The 17,715-nt window shown below is 40.7% G+C and overlaps 1 protein-coding gene and 1 long non-coding RNA gene across 2 annotated transcripts in view; both read right to left on the bottom strand.

The window, feature by feature from the left end:
* The window catches only part of LOC129762585 (beta-galactosidase-like), a 32,107-nt gene that overhangs the window by 6,442 nt on the left and 7,950 nt on the right, over window positions 1-17,715 (bottom strand). The window lies entirely within an intron of this gene.
* On the bottom strand, window positions 9,823-11,257 carry LOC129762597 (uncharacterized). Its single transcript, XR_008740674.1, has 3 exons — window positions 10,793-11,257; window positions 10,441-10,726; window positions 9,823-10,380 (listed from the first exon to the last, which is right to left on the bottom strand). It is a non-coding gene; the product is annotated as an uncharacterized LOC129762597 (long non-coding RNA).

The raw sequence follows: 17,715 nt of genomic DNA, 5'->3' as shown, positions 1-17,715 counted from the left end.
CTCAGAATACATTTGAGGCGTGTTATTCGGCTTAAGAAATCTCAACTAAGTGTTAATAAATGACACTAATTAATTTTCAAATTTGCAAGAAAGGTTTGTCCCGATTCCGTTCCTGCACAAAGCGTCGTACGCGACATTCCGCTCCAATGCGACTATGAGAATTTTTCGATGGTGGAATTCTCAATTGCCCTCCTCTCATGTAACAATTCAGCTCCGGGGTCGGACAAGATTAAATTCAACTTGTTGAAGAATCTTCCCGACTTGGCAAAACAGCGTTTGCTGAACTTGTTCAACAAGTTTCTGGAGCTGAATATTGTCCCGCATGACTGGAGACAAGTGAGAGTGATAGCCATACGGAAACCCAACAAGCCGGCATGCAATCACAACTCGTACAGGCCGATTGCAATGTTATCCTGTATTCGTAAATTGTTAGAGAAAATGATTCTACTTCGTTTGGACAAGTGGGTTGAAGCGAACAATTTGCTGTCAAATACGCAGTTTGGCTTCCGCCGAGGTAAAGGGACAAATGATTGTCTCGCGCTGGTATCTTCTGAAATCCAAATCGCATTTGCTCGCAAAGAACAAATGGCTTCCGTTTTTCTCGATATAAAAGGGGCATTTGATTCAGTTTCCATGGAAATTCTCTCAGAGAAACTTCATAATCGTGGACTTTCACCAATTCTGAATAATTTCCTGTACAATTTACTGTCAGAAAAGCACATGTTTTTCAATCAATGCAGCTTGAAATCTTCTCGATACAGTTTTATGGGCCTACCACAAGGCTCCTGCCTAAGCCCCTTCTTGTACAGTTTTTACGTCAATGATATAGATGATTGTCTAACTAGAGACTGCACGCTGAGACAACTTGCAGACGATGGAGTTATTTCCATCACGGGTACTAATCCCGCCGTTCTGCAAAAATCCTTGCAAGATACCCTGAACAATCTGTTCACGTGGGCTCTCAAGCTGGGTATCGAATTCTCTACGGAGAAAACCGAAATGGTCGTTTTTTCTAGGAAGCACGAACCCGCCCAATTCCAGCTTCACCTATCCGGCAAAACGATCAAGCACTCGATGTTTTTCAAATACCTTGGAGTATATTTTGACTCTAAATGTACCTGGGGAATACACATTGCGTATTTGAAACAGAAATGCCAGCAAAGAATCAATTTTCTCCAAACAATAACCGGAACATGGTGGGGTGCCCATCCAGGAGACCTCATTCAGTTATACAAAACAACGATATTATCAGTGTTAGAATATGGCAGTTTTTGCTTCCGATCAGCTGCCAGGATTCATATTCTCAAGCTGGAGAGAATACAATATCGTTGCTTGCGTATAGCAATGGGGTGTTTGCATTCGACACATACGATGAGTCTCGAAGTTTTGGCAGGAGTACCCCCGCTTACTCTTCGCTCTCTAGAGCACTAAGAGCACAAGGCAGACAATCGGATATCCCCGTCCGGGATATCTTAGGTAGCCGTGATCCTGATCTTCTGCTTCATCTATACCTGTTCCTCAGAAACGCCGATGTCAACGTTTAATGATGTTTCCTTCGTTGTGTCCCCGTTTCATATCCCTCCTATCCGATCGATAAACTTTTACTTAGTCGCGGCAATACATACACACACTCTTTACAGATACACGGGCCAAAGGTTGTGCAGTCCACTGATCATTCAACAAGAGCCAAAGGTTGTACCGCTCATGACAACTCTACACGAACTGATGATTGCGCCGGCTAGTGACCATTCTATCCTGGATTCCTCGAGTCGAGAAAGACGCACCACGCTAGATATGAGGTACAGACTAGGGGGGCGTTGCTGATTAATGGTCAGCTGCATCCCAATAGGAAGTATCCCGTGTCGGGCACACGTACAGAGCATTGGAGACAGCAACATCCCAATTACGAAAACACTTGTAATACTAACCTCGAGCCAACCGCGAGTAATCGGTTACATATTACTAACATAGATAATAAGAAAAATTGTATTGAACTCCCGGCCCCGTGAGGCTAACGCCATATGAGCCTTTATAAAAATATATATTTTGGAAAAAAAAATAACGTTTTTGGGGTTTTATCTCATTTTGCTCTCGAGTTATGAATTTTACAGGTATAAACTGAATTCTTTTTAATTTAAAATAAAAAGTGAGTAAAAGAAAATACCAGTTAAATACGTGTATTTTACATTTCATTACGAAATTGTTGCAACCCGCGGCTATAATGAAAATTTTAATGCGGCCCGTACCATGTCTATACCTGGCCACCACTGGTTAAAAGGCACAAACAATGTTTTATATAAAAATGCGGATAATTTATTGTTCTTTTGATTTTGATTTCAATATTGAAAAAAAACCTTTCGTTACAGTTTTGATAAATTTTCGTACTTTTCTTCAGATATCATCCATCAAAGTTTGGACTCTTTGTTTTTCAATCTCAGCTGCCATTTTATTCCGTGATCTCTTCGTATCTGTAGCATCTCGAGTCACTTTCGGCTTGTCAATTACCCAATATTTATCGATTGTGCGGAATTGGGGCTAATTGGGTGGATTGAGGTCTTCTTAAGGTTGTGTCACATTCACCCGAAACACATTTACCCGAAGAAGGGATAATGTCTTCTGTCAATAAAGATTAAATCAAAGCAACATGAGAGAGCAAGAAAAAAAAGAAGTAAAATGAAAAATGCGAATGTAAAAATGCGTTGGTGTATTACGTTTGACCGATTAATTTTAGCTCCGAGATATATCACTCATATTTCAATGCAAAAAATTACCGGGCAAACATACCCAGGTAACCATAAGCATTAACAAATGGCAGTATATCTGCTTTTTTGATGCTTATAGGCATTATATCAACATTAATAATGCATATAAACATTAATGAAAATAAGCATCAATGAAAGTCCTATATGCACATTTAGTGCTACCATATAATGCCTTAAGGTGGCCGTACACTGTTTGCCCAGAGGTCAAATATTTGATATATTTTGACAGATAAAGTTTGATTTGATATTTGTACAAACACTATTTTGTTTGCCACTCTTAAATATTCAACAGTGTTAAACAATGTCAAACACCGAACATGGATAAAATCGACTGAAATATTCAAGGTAACCTAACCATGTACCGACAGGTTCGAAGAACAGACTAAAAAAGTATTCGAGGCATCCAAAAATTGAATATTTGCTTGTTGTGTTTTGTGTAGCATATATTTGATCAGTATATCATATACCGCTAAGCTTTTGAGACGTGCAGACGTATATTCCCATTGCGCCTATCACAAGTGAAGCATTAACCGTTGATTTTTCTAATACTATACTGTGCCGCGTCGCGTGATCAGTGTTCCGCGATGAGGCGAGAAAACACGTTTAAAATAGACTATTCTCAATTCGCCGTTAAGCCGTCGGTCGAAAAGCTTGTTGGATTTTGTTCTTCAGTTCTCGGATTGAAGATGGAAGACATCAAACGACTTCAGTGCCACAGAGGTGATGCATGTGCGTTCGTAAAAGTCAGTGAATTGGTGATCGCACAAAAAGTCGTCGATGAACATGGCGGAAAGCACGAAGTAGAGTGTGAGGGGAAGAAACACACTCTTCGAATTACGCTGGAAGATGGTAGTGTAGAAGTACGTGTTTACGATCTCCCGGAAGATGTATCCGAAAGGAAGGTCGTCGATTTTCTCACTGCGTTCGGTGAAGTAATCTCGATCAAAGAAGTATCGTGGGGCGAAAACAATGAAGCCCAAGGTATACCGCTCGGCATTTGGTCCGCTCGTATGCTGGTAAAGCGAAATATAGATTCGTGGGTAACAATCGACGGAGAGCAAGCGTTTGTCGTGTATAAGGGACAGCTTCATTCCTGCCGCCACTGCAAAGAGCAAGCACACACTGGCATATCATGTGTTCAGAACAAAAAGCTTATTTACCAGAAAAGCTACGCGAACGTGGCGAAGCAATCTGGACATACTAATAGGTCGACCTCCAATCAACAACACAAGAAATCAGCTGGTGATAGACCGACACAAACGAAGAAATCTACCGCTCCACCACTGACATCATCACAAGTGTTTCCAGAACTGCCGAGTGTTACGAACCAGAGTGAACCATCGGGTTCAAAAACGCACACAAGTGGGCAGCCCGAAAGCACCTCATGTCCAAAACCGAATGCAAACAGCCAGCCTGTAGCCCAATCTCAACGAACCAAATTGCTAGCGCCACCGCAAGCTGTCGTAGCTGTGGACGATTTTTTCAAAAAACCAGCGTTACGATCGCAGAGCAAGAGTAGCAATGGTAATGAAACAGATGACTCTACCACATCCAACAGCAGCAAATCGAACCGAGGACGACCGGCTGGTAAAAAACCTCGCCGGGAAGATACCGACGGAGAGAGTTTTGAAGTGATACTAATCTAAATGGCTCCCACATCGTATAATATTTCGTCCATCAACATCGCTACCATCACGAACCCCACGAAACTGAACGCTTTACGAATCTTCGTCAACAGTCAGAGCTTTGACATCGTGTGTCTGCAAGAAGTAGAGAACGAGCAGCTCTCCTTGCCTGGCTACGTCGTTTTCTTCAATGTAGACCATACGAAAAGGGGCACAGCTATTGCTCTCAAACAACATATACAAGTTACAAACGTTGAGAGAAGTCTGGACAGCCGACTGATTGCGCTGCGAGTGCAAGACACGACGATCTGCAATGTTTACGCTCCCTCCGGTTCTTCACAACGCGCCGTTCGGGAAATTTTTTTCCACGAAACGCTTCCCTACTACCTTCGTCATAACACCACGAATGTAATCTTGACCGGCGATTTCAATTGCGTGCTTCGAACATGCGATTCAAGCAGCCCGAATGCGAGTCCCGCTCTCAAAGCAGCCGTCCAGCAACTACAACTGCACGACGTATGGGAGAAACTATGTCCCAGTGATAGTGGTTTCACGTACGTCTGTCGCAACGCCCAGTCGCGCCTAGACCGCATCTACGTTAGCAGCGGTCTGCGCGACCACTTGCGTGTAGCACACACCCATGTCTGATCGTTCACCGACCACAAAGCGCTCACACTTCGTCTATGTCTTCCCCACCTTGGACAAGAACATGGTCGTGAATTTTGGTCCCTTCGATCATATCTTATGACTAACGAAAACGTTGCGGAATTCCAGTATAAGTGGCAATACTGGACCCGACAACGTAGAAATTACGGCTCTTGGATTGAGTGGTGGCTCTGTTTCGCGAAACTCAAAATAAAGCGCTTCTTTAAGTGGAAAAGTCGATCCGTTTTCGATGAATTCCACAATGAACATCAACGTCTGTACGGCGAACTACGACGTGCATACGACGGATACTACCAGCATCCAGAAATGTTGACCACCATCAACCGACTGAAAGGCGAAATGCTAGCGCTCCAAAGAAGATTTTCTCACAATTTCATGAGAATCAACGAAACATACGTGGCGGGAGAACCCATATCGATACTCCAGTTGGGAGAAAGACGAAGCTGTTCTCCCGTATCCTCAAAACCAGGTTGGAGCGGGTGATGAGGGAACACCACGTGCTAAGCGAAGGTCAGAAATGCTCGAACTCAGAGCGGAACATTTTCCAAGCCACTCTTGCTCTAAAAGACCGCATAGCGAGTCTCCGTCATGACCGTCGTGCTGGGAAGCTAATTAGCTTCGATCTCGACCATGCGTTTGATCGGGTCCGGCATTCTTTTCTCTTCCAAATCATGCGTTCTCTCGGCTTCAACGACGATTTCATCGCTTTACTCTCGCGCATCGTCAGTCGATCTGCGTCTCGACTGCTTATCAACGAACATCTCTCACGGTCGTTCGAGATTCAACGATCGGTACGACAGGGGGACCCATTGTCAATGCACCTCTTCGTACTGTATCTCCATCCACTAGTGTGCAGACTCGAAAGTGTATGCGGGAACGATCTGCTGGTAGCGTATGCGGATGATATCAGCGTGATCGTCACATCGACAGCGCAAATTGAAGCGATGCATGAACTCTTTACTCGCTTCGAAAATGCTGCTGGGGCAAAATTGAATTTGAGAAAAACTGTTGCTATCGATGTTGGGTTTTGCGAAAACGACAGTTTCAATACCCAGTGGCTGCAAACAGCCGATGTAGTCAAAATATTGGGTGTAGTTTTCGCAAACTCGATAAAGCACATGACAACACTAAACTGGAATGCACTGGTGGGGAAGTTTTCACAACTAATGTGGCTGCACTCTCTGCGTATGCTGACGCTGCATCAAAAAGTGATCATGCTTAACACGTTCGGTACCTCTAGGATATGGTACCTCGCGTCCATTCTCCCACCGTTGAACGTACATATAGCGAAGATTACATCAACGATGGGAACATTTCTCTGGAGAGGGACTGTTGCCCGTGTCCCGATGATGCAGTTGGCTCGCTGCAAGGAAAAAGGCGGTCTGAAGCTACAATTACCAGCGCCTAAGTGTAAGTCGCTCGCAATTAATCGTCATTTGAAAGAGATCGAATCCCTTCCTTATTACAGTTCCTTTCTTCTCCAAACAAATCCTCGACCACAAATTTCAGTAGATCTTCCTGACCTCAAACAAATCCTACAAAACTTATCCCAAATTCCACACCAAATCCTACAAAACCCCTCCGCCGATCAAATTCACAATCACTTCGTCATTCAAACCGAAACACCAAGGGTGGAACGAAATAATCCAGCAGATGACTGGCCACGCACGTGGCGAAATATTGCATCGAAGCACTTCAGAACAGCGTTCAAAACTGTACTTATTTGTGAACGAGAAAATTGAACATCGAAAATTATCTTTCGTGATGCAGCGTGTAGATGACGAAAATTGTACACACTGCGACAACCGAGTTGCAGAAACAGTAAATCACAAGTTTTGTACATGTGTTCGCATCCAACTAGCTTGGACGGTACTTCAACAGATGATATCTGGCATCTTAGGCGGATGAAGGAGGTTTGATTTCGAGGAGCTGAAAAAACCTACCCTACTAGGAATTAACAGAAGGAAAACAGTGAAAATTCTTACACTTTTCATTAATTATATTTGCTTTATCAATGATTCCAATGATAGAATCGATATAGATCAATTGAAGTTTCATCTACATATGCAATTTTGACGAATTAAAATGAAACAAGCAACCTTTATAAAATAAACTGACAAATAAAACCATTAAAAAAAAAAATCAGTACACGTCGACCAAATTTTATCTGTCAAAAAGAGTCAAATATTTGGCTTCAGTCAAACAGTGTATGAGCACCCTTAGGATGCATTAGGATAAAACATATAAAAATAAGCAGTAAAGAAATCCCTATATGCGCATTTAGTGCTACCATATAATGTTTACAAGCATTAGGATAAAACATTCATACAATTGGCATTGGGCATCTAGCTGCAAGTGTATGTTTCAAAATAAACAGAGTTGGAGAAAAACTCTAAAATGTGGAAATTTTAGGCGAAAAGTTCATGTTCATGTTCATGTTTGAAACTTACTGGAACCTGCAACACTAGCTAAGGTTTGCGAGAGAATGACTTGGAAGAGCCAGAGTCCAGACATCTAGTTTTCAAGATTCTGAACGGCCAATGACATCTGCACATGATTCTGCTGATCCCATAAATTCTCAGACTGCATCTCTGTGTAATTCTTGTGCAGTTTACGATCCCGATAAAGATTCCGAAGAAAAGAGGACCTTCAAAACTTTTTCGGAGGAATGGATTGATCGGAGTAGTTCTGAGGAAAATCTAGATTCATTTTTGTAGAACTGGAGTGTGCAGTCCAGTATATCACATCAAGCTCTGAAATCCCGTTTGAAAAAAAAAATTATAGGAGGTTGTGTCCAAGATACGACCGCATTGTTGACGTAGAACTACGCTGTTATTTTATATAAGTCGCCTGTTTATACCTTCGGATATTATTCTATAATGCTGTGAAATTTTAGAAACAACTGCTTAGTAGAATAATCTCTGAAATAGTATTGTCTCAAAGGAATCGCACCTCTAGGCATCGTTCGTACAACGCAAACCAAGCGCCAAACAAGCGTTCGCCATAGCATGCATACAGAGCCATACATTGGTGGTTTGAAACTACTAGGAATATAAACCCTTCTTATCATTTTGCGCTATTCTCAAAAGAAACGCTTCTGTTAATATTCTTCTTCTTCTTCAATGGCACTAACGTTCCTAGAGGAACTTCACCGTCTCAACGTAGTATTACTTGCGTCATTTTTATTAGTACTTAGTTGAGATTTCTATGCCAAATAACACGCCTTGAATGCATTCTGAGTGGCGAGCTCTAGAGTACGCGTGATCACAGTGCAAGTCGGAGGAAATTTCTTTGACGAAAAATTCCCCCGACCAGAACGGGAATCGAACCCGAACACCCGGCATGTTAGTTATGACGCTAACCACTCGGCCACGGGAGCTTGTTAATATTACTGTTCTCGAAAAAAGTTGCATTACTTTCTCATGCTCGAGAGAAGCGCAGCTGTCACCCTTAGTGGAGGAAGTTTTGCCACTGGCAAGCGAAATCTAATCACATACAAAATTCCAGAACGACATCTACTTTCTTTGTGACTAAACAAGCGAAATAAACTCTTTTTGTTAATAACAACCTCGAAAACAGTAGCAATGCTTCATTATGATCAATATTAGCCCAAATGCAATCCTAGTTGAAGGCAGTTTTGCGACTGGCACGCGAACCCAAATAACTTATAACATTCCAGTAAGACATTCAATATGTTTGGTTTTCCCCAAATAATTTTTTGGCGCACAACCTTTACGCCTGATTCGCCATAACGTCAGTTTAATGGATTGATGCATTCTCAAAGGCTCCAACGAAGCCCTTATGATGACGGAAAACAAACAATGTTAAATGCTTGGAAAAAGACTGAATTTTGCCACACAGCTTGTACTCTGCTGTAACATCCATCAATGCGAATTCGCTGATGAGTTTGTCAAGAGCGACCGTTTTCACCACCAGCGGGGGAAGCTTGATTTTGGTTGCTGCCTGGGTAATGGCGTTTACATTTTCGACCGACGCGCCGAAATCGCCTACTTCAATGTTGTTCGATGCGGTGTCACACTCGCGAAGGTTCGGTTCAGTGCGAGTGCTTTTCACTGCACTGCACAACATCGCGTGCATCATTAGATGACGCTTGCCTCGAAATTTTATTGCCCCTGGCAATGCGTTCGTTTTTTGCAGGGCTCAAGCCTGCCTTCCTATCCTTCTTGCTCATCACACACTACGCAAAGCGTCCAATTTATGACGCGGAAAGAAAAGCACACAATACGTATAACGCGAAAAACGAACAGAAAAACCAAACGACGATATCCAAGTTGGATTACCACTGGTGGGGTCCAATCTTAGATCGAAGCGCAGCGAAAGCAAAGTGAACTGGATTGCTCAACAGTCCGATGCCGAATGAAAGTTTGCCTCAGCGAGATCCACTGTTTATACTATAGGCAAGTATTCCCCTTCATTATTCTACTTTTCCTTTGTTCACGGAGACTTAAAATCCTACGATTTCCCCTCCGTTGGTCGTCGATAAGTTGTTCGTTATTGAAAGCTCTGTTCGGGAAAGCAAACAAATGGACAGAACAAATGTATGGGAAAATGGAAACGCTTAAAGTTTTCATGAATTTTAACCATTTACAAACCAGGGGATTCTAACGTATAGCATATTAAGCAAATCTTACGGAATTTCCGATTCATTTAGTATGTAAATCGCCAAAATCCGTTCACGGCAAAAATAGTTTTTAACGTTAACTTTATTTCATAAAAACGTGACCTGTTTTCTGATTTGGCACCCTTAATGAAAGACGTAGTTCTACGTCAAAAATATCTATGAACGAACACTTCCGGGAAGCCCGAGATGGTTGCTCCGCACTCCTAGGAAAAAATGTAATGTTTCTTATATTGAAGACGAAAAATATTGACATCAAGGTTTATCTAAATTTTATACTTAAAAGTACATAAAACCATATGTGATATTTAATTGCTTTATAGAAAATTGTCTTCGATTGGCTTTTCCGAAATTAGATGATTGGCTTTTCCGGAATTAGAATCATCATCAGAATTCCACATATTCAACGAAGGATGCTGGCCAAATACTAGGAATCGATTTAAATCACTTCCGCTCATCTTCAACTGTGATAAACTGTTGCATTCAATTTCGCTTTGTGATTTATTTGTTGATTCAGACGACAGACTTTCTGCTATTTCGATGCCTTGGTTTGAAGCTGCAGATTCTCGACATGGCCCTGGGTTTGATTGTTGGATTTGCTTGAAAAGATCAGCTTCTCTCATGTTCATCATTGTGTTGTATTCTTCCGTACCGGAATTCATTTCCGTAACTTCAACTCACGGAACACCTTAAATGAAAACAAGTAAATTGCATCATTTCTAACACTTGAGGGTGAATGTCTTCTCACATCAAAATAGCCCAAGAATTTTGTTCTTTTGATCTTGCACCGATAAGCGTACATCACTTTTAGATCCGGTTTGATAGTGGGGCCTTTCTTAGATTTTTCGAGCAGCCGGTAGCCGGAAACACCTTTTGGCCAATAGTACAGATCATTACCATTATCGTCATCATCTGAATCGTCCGGTCCATAGGATCTCCATCCTTTTTTAATATCCACAACGAAGGCAGCACAGATAAAAATTTGTCCTTATGTTCGGACGTCTCAACGATGTTATAGTTTTCGGACATGTTTTCTGCAATTCATATATTGATGGGTTTGATTATCGAAACATGATTACAATTAGTTAAAATCAACTTACCTATTAATCATTCAAAACAACAAGCACAGATCGATAACAAGTGGAGAACAGACTGAGCACGTATTTTGTTATAATTTTTTGGAAACGTCAAACGCATACAATAACAACCAACGTCGTGTAAAACAATCCCGAAAATGTATACCCTTTCAATTATTATTGACTTGCGGTAGGTTTGTCTTGTTTTTTTCCATACCCGCTCAGTGGTCCAGATAGCAAAGGTACAACAGAGAAACACACATGTTGCATGAGTACCCCGGTTTGAATCTCATAAGGTAATTGTCATATAATAATATAGTATAATCATTTCTCATTTTCAACAGTATGCCGTAAATCTAAATAACGAAAAAACCTGAAATAACATAACAGAAATCTAAATATAACATCCATAAAAAGAATTGCAATAAATATGTGTGGGCCCATGAAATGTATATATGGGTATATTTTTTTGGTTTTCTGTCGAGTACCGATTGATTCGGTGGCTTTTTCCTAGAAAAAAAAACGATAGAAAAACAACTTGACGTTTCTATGCAACCTTATATAAGCATTAAGGATGCTTATTAAAGGCTTTGGAGGCGAATGAACTGCAAAGTTTAAAGCCTCTTAAAAACAAAGAAACATATTAAAGGTTGTCATCACAAGTGACGTTTTCAGTTAGTCCTTAGTAAGCTCTAGTAATGCTTATTTAAAGCAGTAACTGAAACATTTAAAGAGCCCCATATTTCGCCTTTTTAGCATTATATCAACCCTATATTGGTTTATAGTGCGTAATAAGCATTTATTCAGTATTTTATATGTGGAATATGTGCTGATTTAAGATAATTTCTTAGTGCTTACTGGTTACCTGGGTATGCCGATCTAAATAAAGAATCGTCTCCTACACTGAGAGAAATAATTAGTAAATATAACGAATTTTTTGGTAAATACTACCAATCTATAGTCATTTTCGACCGTACTAATAAACACATATGTCAAGCAGAACCATGATTCGGAAGCCCAATATCGGCTACATTTTCTCGCCGAAAATGCACGTATCAGAATTATATCCTTATTATACCTCCGTATTGCCTTATGGGAACAATGAAAATGGTTAATACGTGCTTTTCTCACCAGTTTTCAGATATGACAATATCCAAGCTTACTAATGTTATTGAGTAAAATATACTAATCTCTGGTAGGGATGCGGGTTTGTTGACAATATGTACAAAAAATTTGTACATTCTACTAATTTTGCATTACCAAATGTATTTAGTAGTTTTCGACCGAGGATTTTTCTAAGGGTATGTTTCAGACTAACCGGGCAATTAGTGGAACATAGGTTTGCTTGCGAGAGGCCGCCGCTTTCGACAGTGGGTCGTCGTCCGACTCCGATTGTTTCACCTCGGCGGCTCGGGACCGCTCTGCTTCCTTATCCTCGTTACATTGACCTCAGAACAAATTTAATTACGATAAATTAAACTGATAATAAAAATTGCGATGCAATTATTATTTTATACATTTTTTCATGTTAAACCTAAGCTGTTCTTTCGCGTTTATTTTTTTCGTTCTAAATATTTGAATTGTATTCAACAAGCCAACGAACATAAATTTCTTAATTCAATATTATTTTTCTTAATTCAATAATTTTTTTGACAAATAAGCCTCTCTGTCGGATGGTGTTCAACTGATTTTAATTTATTATCATGATTATTAACAAAATTACTACTTTTTTAATATTTCTTGCTTTCTCATTCGGGATTGTTTATCATTCGGGTAAACGTTCTATCCATACAAATGGTATTCGAGTCACCTTGTTTCTCGTAAATCTTCTAGAATCTCGTTGTGTTATAATACTGCTCTTTTATCTCCTTCCAACGCCTTGTCTGCCTTTTTTAACAGATTTCAATATTTCAATAATTGAATTTTATGGCGACTACTTGAAATTGACAACTCTCTTCTACGTGTATGATCTACGCGATACAAATTACTGGATAATGTTTACATAAAAAGTTCATCATTTATACATAATTAATAATATCGTTAATATAGAAGTGAAACTATATATATTTTTCATAACTTTGGAAAAAATAGCAGCGCCGCTTTCTCTCTTTTTTGCTCTACCCATGCAATAAACGAGTTTTTGGATACTAACTAATGTATTAATGTAATCGTTTTAATAATGCTTATCAGGATTAAATATAAAAATACCTACTAATCAAATATAGCTGTAAATAGTACATTTGGGTAAAAGTTACTTTCGAATAAATGTTGGATTCGGGTAAATGTCGCATTCGAGTAAATCTTGCATTCGATTAGATGTTAATTCGGGTAGATGTTTCATTCGGGTACCTGTGCTGCCTTAAAAAGATAATCAAATTTAGAGTCTATGTCTGTGGCGCAAACAGTCCATTTTATTTTTATTTTATCTTGTTTACTAGTTCAGATTGATAATACAAAAGTAAATTCTTATAACTGATTATCTTAAAGATAATTTGTCAGGTTAAAACCTTTTTAGGGGAATGAGGTGGGACCATCATTATCATTAAAAAAAATGCAGTATTGAAAGCAAACCGATATCCACCTGATGACATTTTTCCAAAACCCAAAAGGCTAACGGTGACTTCTACCGGGATTAAAATTATCGACAACATGCTTGGTGATTTGGATGGGTCAGAATTATTACTCGGAGGCTCGGGGTATGGATAATGCAAGCCGAATACGACAGAAATGTTGAACGCGCATTCCAACGCATAATGGTCCATGAGGTGCATTTAAGTGGAATTTAGCATCTAGAGCTCAACAGTTATATTCTAGACAAAAACTGTCATCGACAAAGTTGTTGCATATTATAGAGCGTTTATTTATTTTTTTTTTATCCAAAATATATATTTTATTAAGGCTCATATGGCGTCAGCCTAACGGGGCCGGGAGTTCAATATTTTGACAATGTTTGCTTAGACTATGTTAGTAATATGTAACCGATTACTCGCGGTTGACTCGAGGTTAGTATTACAAGTGTTGTCATAATTGGTATGTCGCAGTCTTCGATGCTCTGTACGTGTGCCCGACACGGGATACTTCCTATTGGGATGCAGCTGACCATTAATCAGCAACGCCCCCCTAGTCTGTACCCCATATCTAGCGTGGTGCGTCTTTCTCGAGGAATCCAGGATAGAATGGTCACTAGCCGGCGCAATCATCAGCTCGTGTAGAGTTGTCATGAGCGGTAGAACCTTTGGCTCTTGTTGAATAATCAGTGGACTGCACAACCTTCGGCCCGTGCATCTGTAAAGAGTGTGTGTATGTATTGCCGCGACTAAGTAAAAGTTTATCGATCGGATAGGAGGGATATGAAACGGGGACACAACGAAGGAAACATCATTAAACGTTGACATCGGCGTTTCTGAGGAACAGGTATAGATGAAGCAGAAGATCAGGATCCCGGCTACCTAAGATATCCCGGACGGGGATATCTGATTGTCTGCCTTGTGCTCTCAGTGCTCTAGAGAGCTGAGAGCGAGCAGCATGGAACCGGATACACGACCAGACAACATGCTCGATGTCGTGGTAGCCATCGCCACAATCACAAAGATTGTTTGCTGCGAGCCCAATGCGATAGAGATGCACGTTTAGGTTGTAGTGATTGGACATAAGCCGAGATATCACGCGAATGAAATCACGACCTACATTCAATCCCTTGAACCATGCACTCGTCGAGACCTTAGGGATAATCGTGTGTAACCAACGACCGAACTCATCACCACTCCACATGCGTTGCCAACTTACGAGCGTATACTGACGAGGAATGTGGAAAAATTCATTATAAGCAATTTGCCTTTCAAAAAGTGTGTCTTCTAAAGCGCCCACCTTAGCTAGCGAGTCCGCTTTCTCATTCCCCGGAATCGAGCAATGAGAGGGAACCCATGCTAAGGTAATCTTGAATAATTTTTCGACCAAAACACTCAATAGTTGTCTTATTCTTGTTAGGAAATAAGATGAGCGTTTATCAACTTTCATTGAGCGGATTGCCTCTATTGAGCTGAGACTGTCTGAAAAAATAAAATAGTGGTCGATGGGCAATGTTTCAATGATCCCTAATGCGTAATATATCGCACCCAGTTCAGCGACATACACGGAACAAGGATCTTTGAGTTTGAAAGAGGCACTGGAATTTTCATTGAAGATGCCGAAGCCAGTGGACCCGTTTATGAATGAACCGTCAGTAAAGAACATTTTATCAGATCTAACTTCCCATATTCTGCCGAAAATATCGGCGAAATAGAATCGGAGCGTAGGTGATCTGGGATTCCATGGATTTTTTGTCGCATGGACAGATCAAAAAAGACAGAGGAATTGCAGAAGTATGGGAAGCAAACTTGGTTGGAGATGCCTGGTGAAGGGTGCACGTCGTGGGTAAGGTACTCATGGTATAAAGACATAAAACTTGACTGAGGAGTCAGTTGGAGTAGATTTACGAAGTTATCAATCACCAATGGATTCATGATCTTGTAACGGATGAGAAATCTGTAGGATAATTCTGTGAACCGAAGAGTAAGCGGGGGTACTCCTGCCAAAATTTCGAGACTCATCGTATGTGTCGAATGCAAACACCCCATGGCTATACGCAGGCAACGATATTGTATTCTCTCCTGCTTGAGAATATGAATCCTGGCAGCTGATCGGAAGCAAAAACTGCCATATTCTAACACTGATAATATCGTTGTTTTGTACAACTGAATGAGGTCTCCTGGATGGGCACCCCACCATGTTCCGGTAATTGTTTGGAGAAAATTGATTCTTTGCTGGCATTTCTGTTTCAAATACGCAATGTGTCTCCCCCAGGTACACTTAGAATCAAAATATACACCCAGGTATTTGAAAAACATAGAGTGTTGGATCGTTTTGCCGGATAGGTGAAGCTGGAATTGGACGGGTCCGTGCTTCCTAGAAAAAACGACCATTTCAGTTTTCTCCGTAGAGAATTCGATACCCAGCTTGAGGGCCCACGTGAACAGATTGTTCAGGGTATCTTGCAACGACTTTTGCAGAACGACGGGATTAGTACCCGTGATGGAAATAACTCCATCGTCTGCAAGTTGTCTCAGCGTGCAGTCTCTAGTTAGACAATCATCCATATCATTGACGTAAAAACTGTACAAGAGGGGGCTTATGCAGGAGCCTTGTGGTAGGCCCATAAAACTGTAACGAGAAGATTTCGAGCTGCCATGAGAGAAAATCATGTGCTTTTCTGACAGTAAATTGTACAGGAAATTGTTAAGAATTGGTGAAAGTCCACGATTATGAAGCTTCTCTGAGAGAATTTCCATGGAAACTGAATCAAATGCCCCTTTGATATCGAGAAAAACGGAAGCCATTTGTTCTTTGCGAGCAAATGCGTTTTGGATTTCAGAAGATAGCAGCGCGAGACAATCATTTGTCCCTCTACCTCGGCGGAAGCCAAACTGCGTATTTGACAGCAAATTGTTCGTTTCGACCCACTTGTCCAAACGAAGTAGAATCATTTTCTCTAATAATTTACGAATACAGGATAACATTGCAATCGGCCTATACGAGTTGTGATCGCAAGCCGGCTTGTTGGGTTTCCGTATGGCTATCACTCTCACTTGTCTCCAGTCATGCGGGACAATATTCAGCTCCAGAAACTTGTTGAACAAGTTCAGCAAACGCTGTTTTGCCAAGTCGGGAAGATTCTTCAACAAGTTGAATTTAATCTTGTCCGACCCCGGAGCTGAATTGTTACATGAGAGAAGGGCAATTGAGAATTCCACCATCGAAAAATTCTCATAATCGCTTTGAAGTGGAATGTCGCGTACGACGTTTTGTGCAGGAACGGTGTCGGGGCAAACCTTCCTTGCAAAGTTAAAAATCCAACGGTCAGAGTATTCCTCACTTTCGTTTGTATGGTTCCAGCCACGCATTTTCCTAGCCGTATTCCAAAGAGTGCTCATAGCGGTCTCCCTTGACAAACCATTGACGAACTTCCGCCAATATCCACGCTTTTTTGCTTTAATCAAACCTTTTAGTTTGGCTTCTAGAGCTTGGTACTTTAGAAACCATTCCACTAGTCCAGTTATCCTGAATTTTTTGAAAGCGGATGATTTTTCAAGGTAGACCTTTGAACACTCCTTGTCCCACCAAAGTGATGGAGGACGACGTCGGAAAGTGGTAGCCGGTACACGTTTCTTTTGAGCTTGAAGTGCGCTTTCGTAAATCAAACTCGATATAAAGTTATACTCTTCGAGTGGAGGAAGTTCATGCATTGAAACAATTGCTTCCGATATTATTTCCGCAAATGTTCTCCAGTCAATATTCTTCGTGAGGTCATACGAAATATTGACTGACTCACGAGAGCTTGATTCATTAGCGATCGATAAAATTATTGGTAGGTGATCACTACCGTGGGGATCTTGGATTACCTTCCACATGCAATCCAGGGATAACGAAGAAGAGCATAGAGATATGTCTAGCATGCTTGCCCGTGCAGGAGGGTTGGCTATTCTGGTTGCTTCCCCAGTATTCAAAACTGTCAATTTGAAGTTATCGCACAGATCATAAATCAAAGTGGCACGGTTGTCATCGTAGAGTGATCCCCATGCTGTTCCATGGGAGTTAAAATCACCTAAGATTACCCGCGGCTCCGGCGTTTATTTTGATGTTGTCAAAAATAGGGTGACCAACATTTACGATGAAATAAAAATTCTAACTTATTTTTATAGATAGAGGTATACATAGTTCTACAATGTTATAGCCCCAGTTATTTAAGAAACCTTTTTTTCTATCTCTCGAATTAACCGATATAGCACTTTTTTTCTAAGTTGCGTTAGGGTCACCATAAAAAAACGGTTTTTTTTTTGTTGTTGTAACTTTTATATTACAAATTTTACATGCAAACCGTCTTCAGAAGACTTTTAGAGTTTACTAAGACA

Source organism: Toxorhynchites rutilus, chromosome 1 (genome assembly GCF_029784135.1).
Source record: "Toxorhynchites rutilus septentrionalis strain SRP chromosome 1, ASM2978413v1, whole genome shotgun sequence".
Lineage (NCBI taxonomy): Eukaryota > Metazoa > Arthropoda > Insecta > Diptera > Culicidae > Toxorhynchites > Toxorhynchites rutilus.
This window is presented reverse-complemented; position numbering and strand designations above follow the sequence as displayed.